The sequence below is a fragment of the Acinonyx jubatus genome, chromosome A3, assembly GCF_027475565.1.
Source record: "Acinonyx jubatus isolate Ajub_Pintada_27869175 chromosome A3, VMU_Ajub_asm_v1.0, whole genome shotgun sequence".
In the NCBI taxonomy this organism is placed as follows: Eukaryota; Metazoa; Chordata; class Mammalia; order Carnivora; family Felidae; genus Acinonyx; species Acinonyx jubatus.
Window position 1 is genome coordinate 73,131,750 of NC_069388.1, and position 17,790 is coordinate 73,149,539.

At 36.8% G+C, this 17,790-nt stretch overlaps 1 long non-coding RNA gene across 6 annotated transcripts in view; it reads right to left on the reverse strand.

Moving 5' to 3' along the window:
• Positions 1 to 17,790, reverse strand: part of LOC113603249 (uncharacterized) — a 66,233-nt gene that overhangs the window by 33,072 nt on the left and 15,371 nt on the right. For all 6 annotated transcript variants that reach the window (XR_008289314.1, XR_008289313.1, XR_008289316.1 and 3 more), the window contains exons 3-4: positions 1,972 to 2,068; positions 74 to 189 (exon numbers count right to left, since the gene is read on the reverse strand). This is a non-coding gene — a long non-coding RNA (uncharacterized LOC113603249). The remainder of the gene's footprint in view (positions 1 to 73; positions 190 to 1,971; positions 2,069 to 17,790) is intronic.

The window sequence follows — 17,790 nt, forward strand, 5'->3', positions numbered from 1 at the left end:
GGTCCTTGAAGCCTGCAAATCGTTAGGTCTCAAAGATGAAACGCTGGACAAAGTTGGGACAAGGTTGACTTACCCATTGTCTGCTCCTTAGAGGCAAGGGTCAGGTTTGAGATTTCTTCTGTAGTTGGAACCCAATGGCTTCTTATTGAGGGGCCGAGTGTCATGCCACAATCTGGCAGGATGCACATCCTGCAAGAAGGTGGTTTTTTCAGAAGAAACACATCTCCATGTTCATCTTAATTGGAAGTGACCCGGCAAAATGATGTAACCCCTACAAAACTCAGTTTTCTCATTTTAAAATGGGATCCCCAAATCTATTTCATACTGTTATTAGAGGCTTCAATAAGACTATTTGTGTAAAGTGCCTAACAATGCCTGATACAGAACATGTAATAAATGGTAGCTGCTATTTTATTTTTCCCTCGGCATTACAATTTTCACAGGTTAAGAATTTGAGTTGACCCTACTGTTATAACAAACAAAAAACATCCTTAGCTAATCATACTATTACTAACAATAACAAAAGCTGCTATATAATGAGTGATTACCATATGTCTGAGTATTTTACTTAGTATGTATACTAAGTGTTTTATGTAGATTATTTCATTTGATTTTGACAGAATCTTATCAGGGAGGTTCTTACAGGAACAAAATTGAGGGCGGCTGGGTGGCTCAGTTGGTTGAGCATCTGACCCTTGATTTTGGCTCAGGTCATGATCTCACAGTTCATGGGATCAAGTCCCACATCAGGCTCCACGCTGAGCCTAGAATTCTCTCTCTCCCTCTCTCTCTTTGCCTCTCCCCCACTCAGTCTCATTCTCTCTGTCAAAAATAAATAAATAAACATTAAAAAAAAGAAACAATTGAAAATGGGAGAATGTCCAATAGTAGTACTTTTCAATGGCGTTGCAAAGAAACATGGGATTCAATCTGCTGGAAATACAAGATTCAGAGGTATAGTGAGAAAAAGAGAGAAAGAAAGTAGGAGGCACAGTAATTTTTAATCCCATGAGCTCATCTTGAAGACAAGCCTGAGAAAGCCACCCAGCCAGCACCCGGGAAAGGACAACTGAAGCTTTGTGGGCATTGGCAAGGGCAGCCGGATAACATACTGTGAGCAAAAAAGGAAGAACACAGAAATTATAGGGACCTATTAGAGAAGACAGAGGCCCAGTCAACAGAAGAAATTCCTTGAGAAAAAGAAAAAAAAAGTGTAAAGGGAGAATATCTGACGAGAGGGAGGCCCTACAAACAATCTCTTGGATTGAAGTTGAAGAGTTAAAGTCCCTGGGGCAAGAAATGAGGACTCCAGGAAAGGGAAAAATAAATACTCTCCTGTGAAATCAGTTCTTCTGATTGTGGGCTTGCATGTGTTTGGGGAGGGGATGTCAGGACTCTTCATAAATATGTATGTCTAAGTTATTTTATTGAGGTAAACACACTTATAGAAAAATGTGCAAATCATGAGTGTACAGCTTGATGAATTATCACCAAGTGGACACACCCATGTAACCACCACCCAGGTCAAGAAAGAGAACATTACCATATTCATAAATATTTACTACTCCTAGTTTTCACATGCTTAGTTTCTCAAATGAGTCTGTGCCTTTCTAACATAGATATTTAAAGTCAAATGCAGCCAGTTAGGATGTTTTGTATATAAAGTGAGAAAAGAGAGCTTGTTCTAAAAGCAAGTTGGGCAAAACACTTAAAATCCATACAATTCCATAAAAGTGAGATAATAAAATCTAAATGAAGTATAATTATATGTTTAAATAAGGAATAATTCTATGCACCCTCTCAAACCATTGGGGCACTGAAAATTAAGTTTCAGAGGGGAGTCCCCACTAGAAAAAGGAATAGCCTGTCTTCCTTGCCTGAAGCCTTCAAAAAATATAGCATTTGGCACTGTTGCAAGCACATGGTATGCTCAACAAATATTTATCAATAACGATAATGGTGGTAAGTTACCTTTTTCGTAAAATACATGGTGATCCCTGGTTTCCTTAAACCAATAACTGGGCAAAGAAATATGACTTTTAGTTCTTCTGAAGCTCCTGGTTGAAGCCTTAGGAGAAAGAATAATCTATGAATTACTGGTGATATGTTTTAACCCCAATTGAAATTATTTTGCCCTTCACCTTCCCCCTTTCCCACAACCAAACACAGCTCTGAGTTTTGCAGAGATGAGGGGGAAGATAGAAGGAAGGAAAGAAAATGAGAAGCAAGATGGTGAGCAACAAGTATGGGAGGGAAAAACAAAAGCTGAGCTAAAGCCACTCAGGAAATATCCCTTTGTACTTCTATTTGCATCAAGTAATTAATGTTATAATTTGGCATAGCAATTAACCACACTTTTTATTAGATCAGATTTCATTACGTGCTACTTTAATTTTGGTAGGTAGTCATTTGTGAGATGAAGGAAGTTGTCCACAGCAGCCACTGCTGTGGGTGACCACTAAGACAGAAAATTAGAAGCCATTTGTCAAATGGAAAGGTTATCTATTTTTTACATATTGTAATATCCTTAATGGGTCCTTCAGGTGAAATTTTACAGAAGACAGAGTTAACAGGTGACATGGAAATTGGAAGATGAGTAATGAATTGGTAACATTTACCTGTTTATGAGTGCAAATTCAAGCCTGGTCTTACAAAACCCCAACATGATCCCTGCTGTGCTACAGATAGATCTTTCTTGACTTATGATGGGGTTATATCCCAATAAACTCACTGTCTGCTGAAACTGCTATAAGTCAAAAAGGCACTTAATACATAGAACCTACAGAAAATCGTAGCTCAGCCTAGCCTACTTTAAATGTGCTCAGAACACTTAAATTTAGCTCTACAATTGGGCACAGTCCTCTAACACAAGGCCTATTTTATAACGAAGTGTTGAACATATCTTATAATTTATTAGATACTGTACTGAAGTGAGAAATAGAATGGTTGAATGGGTACAGAATGGTTGTAAGTATTTAGGTTGTTTATCCTCATTTATCGTATGCTACTGCCTACCATCATGGGAGGGTATCGTACCATGTATCCTTAACCTGAGAAAATCTCAAAATTCAAAATGCAAAGTATGTTTTTTACTGAATGTGTATCACTTTTACACCCCACCTAAGGTTGACAGATAGTTAAGTTGAACCATTGTAAGTTAGGGACCATCTTTATTAATGATTAGTTTTGCCATGCCTTTTAGGTTAGCAACAGAAATTAGGAAAAGCATCTGTTTCATAATGATGTGTGAATTTGATGGTTTGTCATGTCCTCAGGAATATAAAGGCATGCTTTTACAACTTACCCACTGGGGTTAAAGTATAAATAGATGCAGAATTCATATGAAACTTTCTTTCTTGATGCCCACTCTAGTGGTGAATTATAACTTAGCAGCTTTGATTTTGAGTCAGCCATTGGGTTTGTATGAGAAACTGAATAGTTTGACACTTTTCTAGGAATATAGACGGTTCAAGTAGTAACAAGTGTCATATGGTACAAAGAAAACTGAAGTCTAGTTTCACGCTTACCACTAACCAGTTGTGTGACCTGGGGCCACTGAACGCCTCTGGGCCTTAAAATTGGGTGGTTAAAATGATGGGCTTTGGAGCTGAACAGATCCAGTTCAAGGCCCTTATTAAACCTCTAAGAGCTTCAGTTTCTCATCTGCAAAATGGTACCATTAATAATACAAGATTGTTAGAAAGATTAAATGGGACAGTGCATGTGAAAGGCCCAGCATTCAATCAGTGCTCAATAAATAATAGAATTGGAATAAGTGGTCGCTATTTTCCATCCCAGATCTAAAATATTAAGAGTCTATGATAGAGCTTGTAAAGTGTCTGTCAGGATTGGATCTGTTAGCAATTACCGGTTCCTGAGGGGGGGTACGTTGTACCATGTTGCAGCCAAGCTCTACTTCTGCATAGGCTTTTAGGCACTGGTGTTTTTCAGTTATACATTTATTGAAAATCCTGACATCCCTTGAAAGCAAAAAGGAGGAAATCTGCTCCCTTGTCAAAAGAAGGAAAGCCTATGGGATGCCTGGGTGGCTTAGTCAGTTAAGTGTCCGACATGGGCTCAGGTCATGAACTCACAGTCTACAGGTTCCAGCCCAGCACTGGGTTCTGTGCTGACAGCTCAGGGCCTGGAGCCAGCTTTGGATTCTTTGTTTCCCTCTCTCTCTGCCCCTGCCCCACTCGCGGTCTGCCTCTCTCTCTCAAAAATAAATGTTAATAAATAAATAAATTAATTAATTTAAAAGGAAGGAAAGACCATGTGAACTTGCCTGGCACAGCCCTTCAAGAGAGGCTGTTTGCTTGCTTTAAAGATGTGTGGCCTTGGGATCACCAGAGTGGGACAAGGAACATGGCTGGGCCTGGGAGGGAGAATGATCAAAGACAGAAGGCCAAAGTTTTGGGAGGGGCTAATGATAGGGGCAAATTAGTATTTCCAGCAGCATCCTTTCTCTTGCAGTTTCCACAGCTAAGGATGTAGTTTATGGTGGGGGAAATAGCAAGAGACCAGGCCATCCCCAAAGCTTGCCAGTTCACCCCAAGCATAATAACAATGTCCTACATTTTTCAGTTCTTTATCATTGGCAAGTGTTTTCCAAGCCGTGGGCAGTAAACAGGAAAAGTGGATACTCAATTTGTTTTAACGATGAGGAAATTTAGACCCAGAGAGGCATAAATAAGGGAGTCAAATATTCCAAATCCAGGTTCCTGACCTGTAGTTCCCTGTTCATTCTCCATACTCTTTTGTCTCAGATGTACAGTCATGCAGGTTCAGGTATCTCTTTTCTTTCCATTTATGTTTTTCTGAACTTTAGTTTCTTTGCTCACAAAATGAGATGGTTAATAATACCTCCCTCATCAGGTTTGTGCGAGGACTAAATTAGACAATATGTATAGAGTGTTTCATGTAGGAATAGCTATTAGTTGTTGCTATCAGACAGTTCTAGCTCTCCTACCGCCAAGGAAGATGCTAAATTCCTAGCATCACTTCTTACTGTTTCCTCCAATGAGCCCATGTTTTGAAAGATTTTGCATATCAAATTGCTTATATTGGTTAATAATTTTTTTACTATCAAAGGCATTTAAGATTGCCAGTTGGGATTCCCTGATCTGCAATTCCATCAATGCTGAATTGATTTAATTCTAATAAAAGCAAAGAAACCTGGTATTTAGAGAGCCTTTTCATCCTCATCTAAGTAAATGTACTTCTTTCAGGGTGTTTGAAGTCTCTGAAACATCTTGCTGTTCTCCAGCACTGTCTTTGCAGATTCTGGACATAGCTGGGCTCTCACTTGTCAATGAATAAGCCAAATCTTATTATTATAATCTGAGTAAGTTGTCGTTTTGTGTGTGATCTAATTCAGTTTTTGAATGTTACAATTTTTTCCATCACATCATGGGAAATTGGTGTGGTCCAGAAATAATAAAAATGAATTCATTATGAATGAAACTGAAGATGAATTTTTAACATGCTACCAGAAGTTACTGATTAACAGGCATACTGACACTTCAGATACTCCATTCTGCTATACAAGAACTAATTTGTGTATTTCATTCATTGTCATTAAAGGCCAAGTTCAATTATAATTTTTAATTTGTATTTTTTCTTTACCCTTCTGCCATGCGATTCTTATATCAGAGAGGAAAGAAAAATCGTTTTTTTAGTATACAGAAATTAGATCTTTTATAGACAAATTTAACTGTTAAGATGGGAAATGATCAAAGATACTGAAAAATACAAATTTCACATAAACTCATCTCTTATTTTGAAAAGATATGTTACACAGAGAATAAGTCTTGAGTCTTTCAAGATATTATTGGGTCAGGCTAAAATAATTTCATTGTGAGAGCATTTTCCTTCTCTGTGTGCAGTCTAAGTGCATATTTTGTGCTCTTAGGAATAACTTTCCAAAGCTGTGTAAAGAATGTAGCAATAAAATCTAATAAGAATTATGGCTCATGACTTGAATGATGTCAGTACCCTTTTAATCCTCCCAAACATGAAAACGTTTTCTCCTAAATAAGATTTCTTAACTCTTTATTTCTAAGGAAAATTGCAGAGCTCTGCAATTCTACTGGCAAAGTAAGAGTTAAAGGAAGGTGTTTTGTTCCATTGTTAATACTTAGGCTTGTTATTAAGGTAATCACTTTAGAAAAGAAATGTATCCTAGACAATACTATTTTTGTGAATACATATTCTTTTATCTTTTTTTTTATATATTACATAACATCAGATGATTTCTGAGTTCAGTGTTTCAGCAATAATCCTTTGTTTTCTCTTTAAGCCTGTGGTTCTCACACTTGAGTGTGAATCAGAAGACTTGCTAAAGCATAAATGACAAGTGCTCATTCTCAAAGTTTCTGATTCAGGAGGCCTGGGCTGGGCACGAGAATGTATATTTCTAGTAAGTTCCCAGGTGGCACTGATACTGCTAGTCTGGGGATCACACTTTGCTATTAGCAGCTTTATACCATTTAACCTTCTTATCTTACAACTTAATTTGATGGGATTCAGTCATCCTGAAGCATGTATGTCCCCTTAGTTTGGAAGAAGCCGAAGTTCAGTAAGTTATCTATAGTTTGGTTATTTGGCCACTCCAGATTTATTTCAAGTCAAAGGACTGCATACAGAAAAGCATAGCTGATGAACAGTTCGCTGCTTGAAGATGTCAGACTGTAGAATCTCTACGGGTAAGTGTGTGATTTCTTTAGTGACATCACATTTGCCTGCAGAGATTTTCCAGTCTGTCACTTTTGAAGTTGTATTTAAGATGGAAAAAAGTTGTCTTCTTTCTACAGTGATCTTTCCAGGAAGGCTAGATTTTAAAACTACTTTGCCCAAGATTAAAACTGAATGGGAAAACAGAGTTATGGTTGGGGTTCAGATAGGAGTAAGTGAGAATAGATACTCTGATTCTGGCACACATCTCCATGGAGAATGAAGGAAAATGGAAAAGTGAACCTTCCCAAACCACAACCAATCTCATTTGTAACAGTGTTTTAGCCACACTGAAATCTTTATGGTCAATCCAAGTGAATATCCTTGAATGTCAAGCAATTTTATCTAATGGTTAGACTGTGCAATTGGGTTTCTCAGTCTTTCTTAATTTGCACACATGCCTAGCTAATCACATGAGAGATAAGTGGAAAGAGGGGGTGTGCTTCTCAATTATTTTCCCCATCTCTCTTCTACTTAGAATAGCTGTTTTAATAAGTAACATTACCTGCTGCTAATTTTTAAAATGGTGGAATAAAGTGTAATAAGCAATGTTTACTTCAGAGGCTCAATAATCTGTGAATATCATGATATCATAAAGTTTATTTACATTGTTGGGATTTTTTGATGTTGTTCATTTGTCAGAACATACTTTTTGATCAATGTTAGATGAAAATTTATTTCACTATTTGGCTACAACAGGGACTTTGTATATTTTTGTTCCCTTCTGTATCCTGGCACATAACAGGTACTCAATAAACATTTATTTAATGAATGGACATCAATTTACTTTTTTTTTTCAAATGCTTATTTACCATTAGAAAGGCAATAGAAATATACATCAAGTCACATTTTATTAATATCAGAGTGAACATATTTAACTTCAAACCAGACAAAACCAAAACATTTAAATATCAAAAATCTATCTTGGTAATAAAGAATATTCCTGGGGCGCCTGAGTGGCTCAGTTGATTGAGCGTCTGACTCTTGATCTTGGCTCGGGCCATGATGTCACAATTCGTGAGTTTGAGCCCTGCGTGGGGCTCTGCACTGAAAGTGTGGAGCCTGCTTGGGATTCTGACTCTCCCTTTCTCTGCTCCTCCCCTGCTTACTCGTGCTCTCTCTTAAAAAGTTTTCCTGATAGTCTAATGGAACTTAAAAAATTTCCCTGATAGTCTAACAATGTTATATTATGTTTTTCTGGCATGTAGTTTTATTTCAGATGATTAGTTTTTAGTCCTGGATTATATCCAAATTTATGTAATGAATCACGAAATTAGGTTTGATTTTGTTTATACTACACAGCACAGTGTCTCGATTATCTGTTAATCTGCAATATACACATCCTTTGACCTCAAGATGACTTTAAAAGCATCCTATCAATTGCATTCTGACTTTTCTAGATAAACCATAAATACAAACTTAACCTAAAATCTCTCATAAGTGTGCAGAGGATACAACAGGTGGCTCTGATCTGATGTGAGTGCAGCTAAATAATGTGTTGAAGTAATTGGAGTTTAGAAAGATAAAAAACATCTGGTTTCAAAGGAGAACATTTCCATCCATTTTACTGCTTTTTAGAGAGCTACATCATTCTGGGTTATGTAGAAAGAAAGGGCTAGTGTTAGGAACTCCATGATCCTCATTCTGTTCATCTAAGCTCCAAAGGGTGGGACTAGTATACTTGATCATGGAAGGAAGATAAGGCTTCTTACGCCATTTTTCATTTTTTTCTTTTCTAGTCCTGCTTTTTGTTTTATATGTATTTGCAGGGACTGGTTAACAGTATCACTTGTTCTTTTGAAGGAAAATTGAAGCTGTGAATGATGGAATCATAGTTGCCATGTCCCTGATTGTTGATATCCTGTTTGTTTCTTTGCTCTGTGATAACAGACCTTTGGAAGAGCATCATCATTTTAACCCCATAACTAGGCTCTTAAGATATAGCCAGCCTATAATACAGCACTCCTGTTAAACACTTCCACAGAGAAAAACTCCTTTGTAAATGCAAATATTTGATGGATAAGCATTATCTGACAGTAAGATATTACAGATGAATTTAGAATACCACACCTACCAGAGATTAAAAGTCTCAAAAAAAAATCAAACAATATGGTTACATTTTGAAAGACCAGGAGGCCAAGATCTGCCCGGTAGTTCTCAACCTTGACTGCATATCAGAATCATGTTGGAACTTATGGAATAGACAGATTTCTATGCCCCAACCAATACCTCCTGAATCTGAATTTCCCAGATGTGAATTTGAGAAGTCTCTATTTAAAAAAAAGAATTTTATTTTTTGGAGAACTTTCATGTAGAAAAATGAGTGAAAAGTACAGAGAGCTCCCATATGCTCCCTATTTTTACACACCTTCCCTACTATGGACTTCATGCACCATAGTGATACATTCATTGCAATCAGTGAACCTGCATTGACACATCATTATCACTCAAAATACATAGTTTAAATTAGGGTCATTCTTAGTGTTGTATGGGTTTTAACAAAGATATGATGACATGTATCCAGCATTGTAGCATCATCCAAAATAGTTACAGTGCCTTAAAAATTCTCTGTGCTCTGCCTATTCATCCATCTCTTCCTCCAACCCCTCATCTTTTTACTGTCTCCATAGTTTGTTTTTTCCAGGTCAGAGGGTTAGAATCACACAGTATGTAGCCTTTTCAGATTTGCTTCTTTCATTTAGTAATATGCATTTCCTCCATGTCTTTTTCTCTATGTCTTTTCATGGCTTGATAGCTTATTGCTTCTTGTCACTGAATAATATCCTACTGTTTGGATGTACCACAGTTTATTTATTCATTCATCTACTGAAGGACTTTGTGGTTGCTTCAGTTTTTGTAATTATGAATAAAGTTGCAATAAACATCCCTGTGCAGGATTCTATGTGAACAGAAGTTTTCTATTTGTTTTGGTAAACACTAAGGGGCATGATTGCTGGATTATATGGTAGCAGTATATTATGTTTTCCAAGAAACTGCCAAACTGTCTTTCAAAGTGGATGTTCCATTTTGCATTCCTACCAGCAATGAATGAGAGTTCCTGATGCTATGCATCTTTGTCAGCATTTAGGGTTGTCAATGCCTTGGATCCTGGCCCTTCTAATAGGTGTGTAGAAGTCTCTCATTATTCTTTTAATTTGTAATTCCCTCATGACATGATGTTAAACACCTTTTCATATGTTTATTTGCCATCGTATATCATTTTTGGTGAGGTGTCTGTTTAGGTCTTTTACCCATTTTTTAGTTGTTTTCTTACTGTTGAGTTTTAAGAATTCCTTGCATATTTTGGATATTGGTCCTTTATCAGATGGGTCTTTTGCAACTATTTTCTCCCAGTCTGTGGCATGTCTGCCCATTCTCTTGACATTATCTTTTGCAGAACATAAATTCTTAATTTTAATAAAGCCCAACTTATCAATGATGTCTTTCATGGATTGTGCCTTTGCTGTTGTATCCTCAAAAGTCATTGCCATACCCAAGGTCACTTAGGTTTTCTCCTGTGTTACCTTCTAGAACTTTTATAGTTTTGCATTTTACATTAGGTGTGTGATCCATGTTGAGTTAATTTTTGTGAAGGGTGTAAGGTCTGTCTGTCTCTCTCTCTCTCTCTTTTTTTGATTGTGGATATCTGGTTGTTCTAGCACCATTATTGGAAAAGACTATCTTTGCTCTATTGCTCCACTGTATTGCCTTTGCTTCTTTGTCAAACATCAGTTGACTGTATTTATGTGGGTGTACTTCTGGACTCTCTATTCTTTTTTTTAAATGTTTATTATATTTTGAGAGAGAGAGTGGAGGAGAGGCAGAGAGAGAGAGGGAGAGAGAGAATCCCAAGCAGGCTCTGTGCTCCCAGTGCAGAGCACCATGTGGGGCTTGATCTCATGAACTGTGAGATCATGACCTGAGCTGAAATTCAGAGTTGGATAGTTAACCGACTATGCCACTCAGGTGTCCCTGGACTCTATTCTCTTTGATTTTTCTATGTATCTATTCTTTGACCAATACCACACTGTTTTGATTACTGTAGCTGTACAGTAAGTCTTTTAAGTTGGGTAGTGTCAGTCCTCTCACTTTGTTCTTCTCCTTCAATATTGACTTGGCTATTCTGGGTATTTTGCCTCTCCATATGAACTTTAGAATCTGTTGATATCTACAAAATAGCTTGTTGGGATTTTAATTGGGATTGGGTTTTCTCTATAGAGCAAGTTGAAAAGAACAAACATCTTGACAATATTGAGTCTATCCATTACCATGGAATATATCACCATTTATTTAGTTCTTTTCTGAAATCTTTTATAAGAGCTTTGTAATTTTCCTCACACAGATATTTTCCATCTTTTGTTGGTTTATATCTAAATATTACATTTGGAGGGTGCTAATATAAATTGCAATGTGTTTTTACTTTCAAATTCCACTTATTCATTGCTGGTATACAGGAAAGCAATTGACTTTTGCATATTAACCTTACATCTTCAACGTTGCTCTAATTGCTTATTAGCTCTAGAAGTTATTTCATCAATTCTTTTGGGTTTTCTATATTGATAATCATGTTATATGCAAACAAAGACAGCTTTATTTCTTCTTTCCCACTATGTATACTTTTATTTCCTTTTCTTATTGCATTATTTAGAACTTATAATACAATGTTGAAAAGAGTGGTAAGTAGAGATATCCTTGCTGTGTTTCTTTTTTTTTTAATTTTTTTAATGTTTTTTATTTATTTTTGAGACAGAGAAAGACAGAGGATGAGCAGGAGAGGGGCAGAGAGAAAGGGAGCCACAGAATCCGAAGCAGGCTCCAGGCTCTGAGCTGTCACAGAGCCTGACGCGGGTCTCGAACTCATGGAGTGTGAGATCATGACCTGAGCCAAAATCGGTCGCTTAACCAACTGAGCCACCCAGGCGCCCCAATCCTTGCTGTGTTTCTGATATTAGCATGAAAGCTTCAAGTTGTTCTCAACAAAGTATGACATTTTCTATAGTTCTTTGTAGATTTTTAAAATAGAGTTGAAGAAGTGCCTCTATTCCTAGCTTGCTGAGAGTTTTTTAAATCATGAATTGGTGTAAGATCTTGTCAAATGCTTTCTTGCACCAATTAATGATCATGTGATTTTTTTTCTTTAGTTTCTTGATGTGAAAGATGACATTAATTGATTTTTTGAATGTTGAACCAGTCTTGCACTCCTTGGATAAATCCCACATGGTCATGGTATATAATTATTTTTATACATTGTTTATTTGATTCGCTAATATTTTCATGAGGATATTGTATCTATGTTCACGAGAGATATTAGTCTATCATTTTATTTTCTTCTAAGTCTTTGTCTGGTTTTGGTATTAGGGTAATGCTGGCCTAATGGAATGAATTAGAAAGTATTCACCTGTTTTTTCTGGAAGAGATTGTAAAAAATTGGCATAATTTCTTCCTTAAATGTTTTGTAAAATTTACCATTGAAACTATCTGTGCCTGGTGCTTTCTGTTTGGAAGATTATTAACTCCTGATCCAATTTCTTTAATCAACAGAGGCTATTCAGATTGTCTTTTTCATCTTTTCTGAGTTTTGGAAGATTGTACCTTGTAAAGAATTTGTCTGTTTTATCTAGGTTATTAAATTTGTCAGCATAAAGTTGCTCATAATATTTCTTTATCCTTTTAATGTCCACAGGATTTGTATTGATGTCCCTTCTTTCATTTCTGTATTAGTAATTTGTGTTTCTTCTTTTTTTTTCATTGGCCTAGCTAGAGACCTATTGATTTTATTGATCTTTTCAAAGAAACAGCTTTTGGTTTTGCTGATCTTTCTCTATTGATTTCCTATTTTCAACTTCATTGATTTCTGCTCTAATTTTCATTATTTTTCTTCTGATTACTTTGAAATTAATTTTTCTTCTTCTAGTTTCCTATGGTGGAAGTTTAGATGATTGGTTTTAGAGCTTCCTTCCTTTCTAATATATGTATCCAATGCTATAAATTTCCCTCTAGGTACCGCTTTCACTGCATCCCACAGAATTTGATAAGTCGTGTTTTCATTTTAATTTAGTTCAAAATATTTAAAATTTTCTCTTGAGATTTCTTCTTTGACCCATGTGTCACAAGGAAGTGTGTTTGATTAATCTCCATGTACTGTATTTTGTGATTTCCCAGTTATCTTTCTGTTATTGATTTCTACTTTAATTCCATTGTGGTCTGAAAGCACATTTCTATTATTTTAAACTTGTTGAGCTGTGTATTATGGCCCACAACATGGTCTACACTGGTGAATGTTCCAATGGGTACTTGAGAAAATGTGTAATTTGCCATTGTTGCATGGAGTAGTCCATAGTTGTCAATTATTTCCAGTTGATTGATGGTGCTGTTGAGTTCAACTATGTCTTTACTGATTTTCTGGCTGCTAGATCCGTTTCTGATAGAAGGGAGTTAACATCTCCAACTAAAATAGTGGATTCATCTATTTCTCCTTGCAGTTCTTTCAGTTTTTGCATCATATATTTTAATGTTCTATTGTTAGGTGCATGCACATTAAAGGATTGTTGTGTCTTCTTGGAAAATTAATGCCATTATCTTTATGCAATATCCCTCCTTATTCTGCATACTACTCAGAAGACTGCTGTGTCTGAAATTAATATAGCTACTCCCACTTTTTTTCTATTAGTGTTAACACGGTATATTTTTCTACATCCCTTTACTTTTTTATTTTAGAGAGAGAGAGCATGATCAGGGGAGAGGGGCACAGGGAGAAAGAGAGAGAGAGAGAGAGAGAGAGAGAGAATCTTAAGCAGGCTCCATGCTCAGCACAAAGCCTGATGCTGGACTTGATCCCATGACCCTGAGATCCTGACCTGAGCTGAAATCAAGACGTTGATGCTCAAACAACTGAGCCACCCAGGTGCCGAGAGGCACCTCCATCCCTTTACTTTTAATCTACATGTGTCTTTATGTTTAAACTGGGTTTCTTGTAGACAATATATAGTTGGTTCTTATTTTTTGTTACACTTTGAAGTGTCTTTTAATTGGTATATTTAGACCATTGACATTTTAAGTGATTTGACATAGTTGGAGTAATGTCTAGCATATTTGCTATTACTTTTTATTTGCTGCCTTTGTTCTTTGCTATTTTTGTCTTCTGCACCTTTTCTGCCTTTCATAGTTTTAATAGAACATTTTATATGATTCCATTTTTACTCCTTTCTTAGCATATCAACTATACTTTTAAAAAACTTTTCTTCATGGTTTCCCTAGAATTTGCAATATACAACTAATTCAAACCCACTTTCAAATAACAATATACAATTTCTCAGGTAGGTTAAGTACTTTATAATAACAAAATATTTCTAATTCCTACATACTATCCCTTGTATCATTGTTGTAATTCGTTTTACTTATACATAAGCATATATATCTCCATAGATATAACACACATAAATGTATATAATTTAATAGTTGTTGCTATTATTTTGAACAACCGTTGTTTATTAGATCAATTAAGAATAAGAAAAACAAAAGTTTTTATTTTGCCTTCACTTACCCATTTTCTAATGCTCTTCTTTTCTTTATTTAGATTCAAGGTTCTGGCTTATATCAATTTCCTTCTCTCTGAAGAATTTTAACATCTTTTGTAAGGCAGATCTACTGGCAACAAATTTCCTGAATTTCTGTTTGTCTGATAAAGTCTTATTTCTTTTTAATTTTTTAAAAATACTTATTTATTTTGAGGGGGGTACTGGTGGAGGGGAAGAGTGCACTAGTGAGGGACAGGCAGAGAGAGAGGGAGAGAGAATCCCAAGCAGGCTCTGTTCCTTCTGCATGGAGCCCTATGAGGGGCTCAATCTCATGAACTTTGAGATCATGACCTGAACCAAGATAAGAATTGGATGCTTAACCAACTAAGCTACCTAGGTATCCCTCTTTTTTTTTTTATTTAAAAAAATGTTTTTTATTAGTTTTCTTTATTTTTGAGTGGCAGAGAAAGATAGAGTGCATGTGGGGGAGGGGCAGAGAGAGAGGGAGACAGAATCCAAAGCAGGCTCCAGGCTCTAAGCTGTCAACACAGAGCCCCATGCAGGGCCCTAACTCACGAACCATGAGATCATGACCTGAGCCAAAGTCGGAGGCTCAACCCACAGAGCCACCCAGGTGCCCCTCCCTCTTTTTAATTAAAAAAAGAAAAATTTAATATTTATTTTTTTTTTTAATTTTTTTAACGTTTATTTATTTTTTGAGACAGAGAGAGACAGAGCATGAATGGGGGAGGGTCAGAGAGAGGGAGACACAGAATCAGAAACAGGCTCCAGGCTCTGAGCCATCAGCCCAGAGCCTGACGCGGGGCTCGAACTCACGGACCACGAGATCATGACCTGAGCCGAAGTCGGCCGCTCAACCGACTGAGCCACCCAGGTGCCCCAATGTTTATTTATTTTTGAGAGAGAGAGAGAGAGAGAGAGAGAGAGACTGAGTGTGAGTGGGGGAGGGGCAGAGAGAGAAGGAGACACAGAATCCAAAGCAGGCTGCAGGCTCTGAGCTGTCAGCACAGAACCCATCACAGGGCTCAAACTCACAAACCATGAGATCATGACCTGAGCCAAAGTCGGATGCTTAACCAAATGAGCCACCCAGACACCCACCTCTTTTTAATTTTTGCAAGATAATTTCACAGGGTACAAAATTCTAGGTTGGTGGGGTTTTTTTTCCAACATTTGAAACAAATTTCATTCCACTCTTCTCTTGCTTGCATGGTTTCTGAGGATAAAACTAATGAAATTATTGTACCTGTTTCTTTTTAGGTAAGGTGATTTTTCTTTTCTGAGATTTTTGAGTTTTTTTTCATCATTGATTTTCTGAATTTTGAATACAATATGCCTAGGTGTGGGGTTTTTTGTTTGTTTTCCTTTGTTTTGTTTTGTTTTGACATTTATCCTGCTTGGTGTTTATCTGGGCTTCCCGGATTCGTGGTTTGGTATCTGACATGAATTTGGGAAAATTCTCCATCATTATTGACTCAAATATTGCTTCTGTTCCCTTCTTTCTTCTACATTTGGTACTCCTGTTATGCATACATTAAACATCTTGTAACTATTCCACAGTTCCTGGATATTCCATTCTTTTAAAAAAATTTGTTGTTAGAGTTGATGTACACTGTTTTATTAGTTTCAGATGTACACCATAGTGATTTGACATTTCTATACATTATGCAATGCTCACCATAAGTGTAGTTACCATCTGTCACTTTACAGTGTTTTTATATTAAAAAATATAACATGTATAATATTATAATACTATAAAATATTCCCTATGATATACTTTTTATTCCTGTGACTTATATAACTGGAAGTTTGTACTTTTTTTTTTTTCCAGTTGTTTTTCTTTGTGCTTTTCAGTTTTGAAAGTTTCTATTGCCAAGGGTGCCTGGGTGGCTCAGTTGTTTAAGTGTCCAACTGCTGCTCAGGTGAAGGTCTTATAGTTTATGAATTTGAGCCCTGTATCAGGCTCTGTGCTGACAGCTCAGAGCCTGGAGCTTGCTTCAGATTCTGTGTCTCCTTCTCTCTGCCCCTACCCCACTCACACTTTGTCGCTCTCTCTCAAAATAAATAAACATTTAAAAAAATTTAAAAAGAAAGTTTCTATTGTCATATCCTTAAACTCAGATTCTTTCCTCTACTGTGTCCAGTCTACCAATTAACCTATGAAAGGCATTCTTCATTTCTGTTAGTGTTTTTTGAACTCTAGCATTTCTTGTGCATTCTTTATTAAAATTGTCATCTCTCTGCTTATAATAACTATGTATTCTTATATGTTGTCTAATTTTTCCAGTAAATCCCTTATTGTAGTTTAAAAAAAATTTTCCTGATCTGATAATTCCAACATTCTTGCCATTTCTGACTCTGGTTCTTATGTTTGTTTAGTGTTGTCAAGTTGTTTTTCCCTTCTAGTATGCTTTGTCATGTTTTGTTGAAAGATAGACCTAATGTACTGGGTGTAAAGGAACTGTGATAACTGGCCTTTTATAATATGATGATAACATGTTGGGGGAGGAGAAGCATTCTACAGTCCTATGATTAGGTCTCAGGTTTTTAGTGAGCCTGTGCCCCTGGACTGTGAACTTCAACAGTGCTTCTCAGTACCCCCAACTTCACCTTAGGTGGAACAGGATGGCTAGAAGGAACTGGAGTTGAGCTTCTCCCAGGTCTGATAAAACCCCAGTAGAGTGTAGGCTTTGGTAAAATAGTTTCACCTGTGGGTAGGCCTTATTAAGAAGAATAGAATGCTTTGGCATATTTCAAAATGGTTCCTTTAGCTCCTACCCTAATTGGAAGCACAAGGAGGTTTTTCTCTGGTATAAAACATAAGGACCAGGTCAAGCAACTGGAGGTAAAACTCACAAAAACTTGGGGGCCCCTCTATGACTGAGTCCTACTGGAGTTTTTAGCTCTCAGACTTGTCCACGCTGAGCTTCCAGCAATTCCTCAATAGCAGTTCAGGTTTTCCTGCCCTGGGACTGGTTCCCGTGGAGGTTTCTGCTGTGGTAAGTTGTGGTTTTCTGTATTCACCCATCTCTTCAATCTTGGGTGCAATGGTTTGTGCTGTGAATTCAGTTCTTTAATGAGTCTAAGAAGAGTTGTTGATTTTTCAGTTTATTCACCTTTTTATTGTTGGGATGCAGTGGTGACTTCTGAGCTCTGTGCATGCCAAATGGGAATATGGAAGTCCTGAAATTTTTCAAATGAGTGATTGGGTTTGGAGCTCATTGGCAAAAGCCAACTTCAAAAAAGCAATATGATCTTGTTTCAGAGAATAGCTATGAATTTATAAATTTATTAAAAAATATATAAAATATAAAATTGGTAAAGTGGACACTGTTCTGGTTGAAGTGTGTGTGTTGGTGAGGCAGGCAGCCATTATTTTGTGCTCTCAGACCCTTATCTAATGGCAGTCTCAAACTGCCTTGCGGAGTCCTTCATTTACCATTCATATGGCTCTTTCCGATATGGAATAAGCCAATGATCTCTGAAAGCTCTAGGAGGAGGGGGTTCCATGTGTGAATTT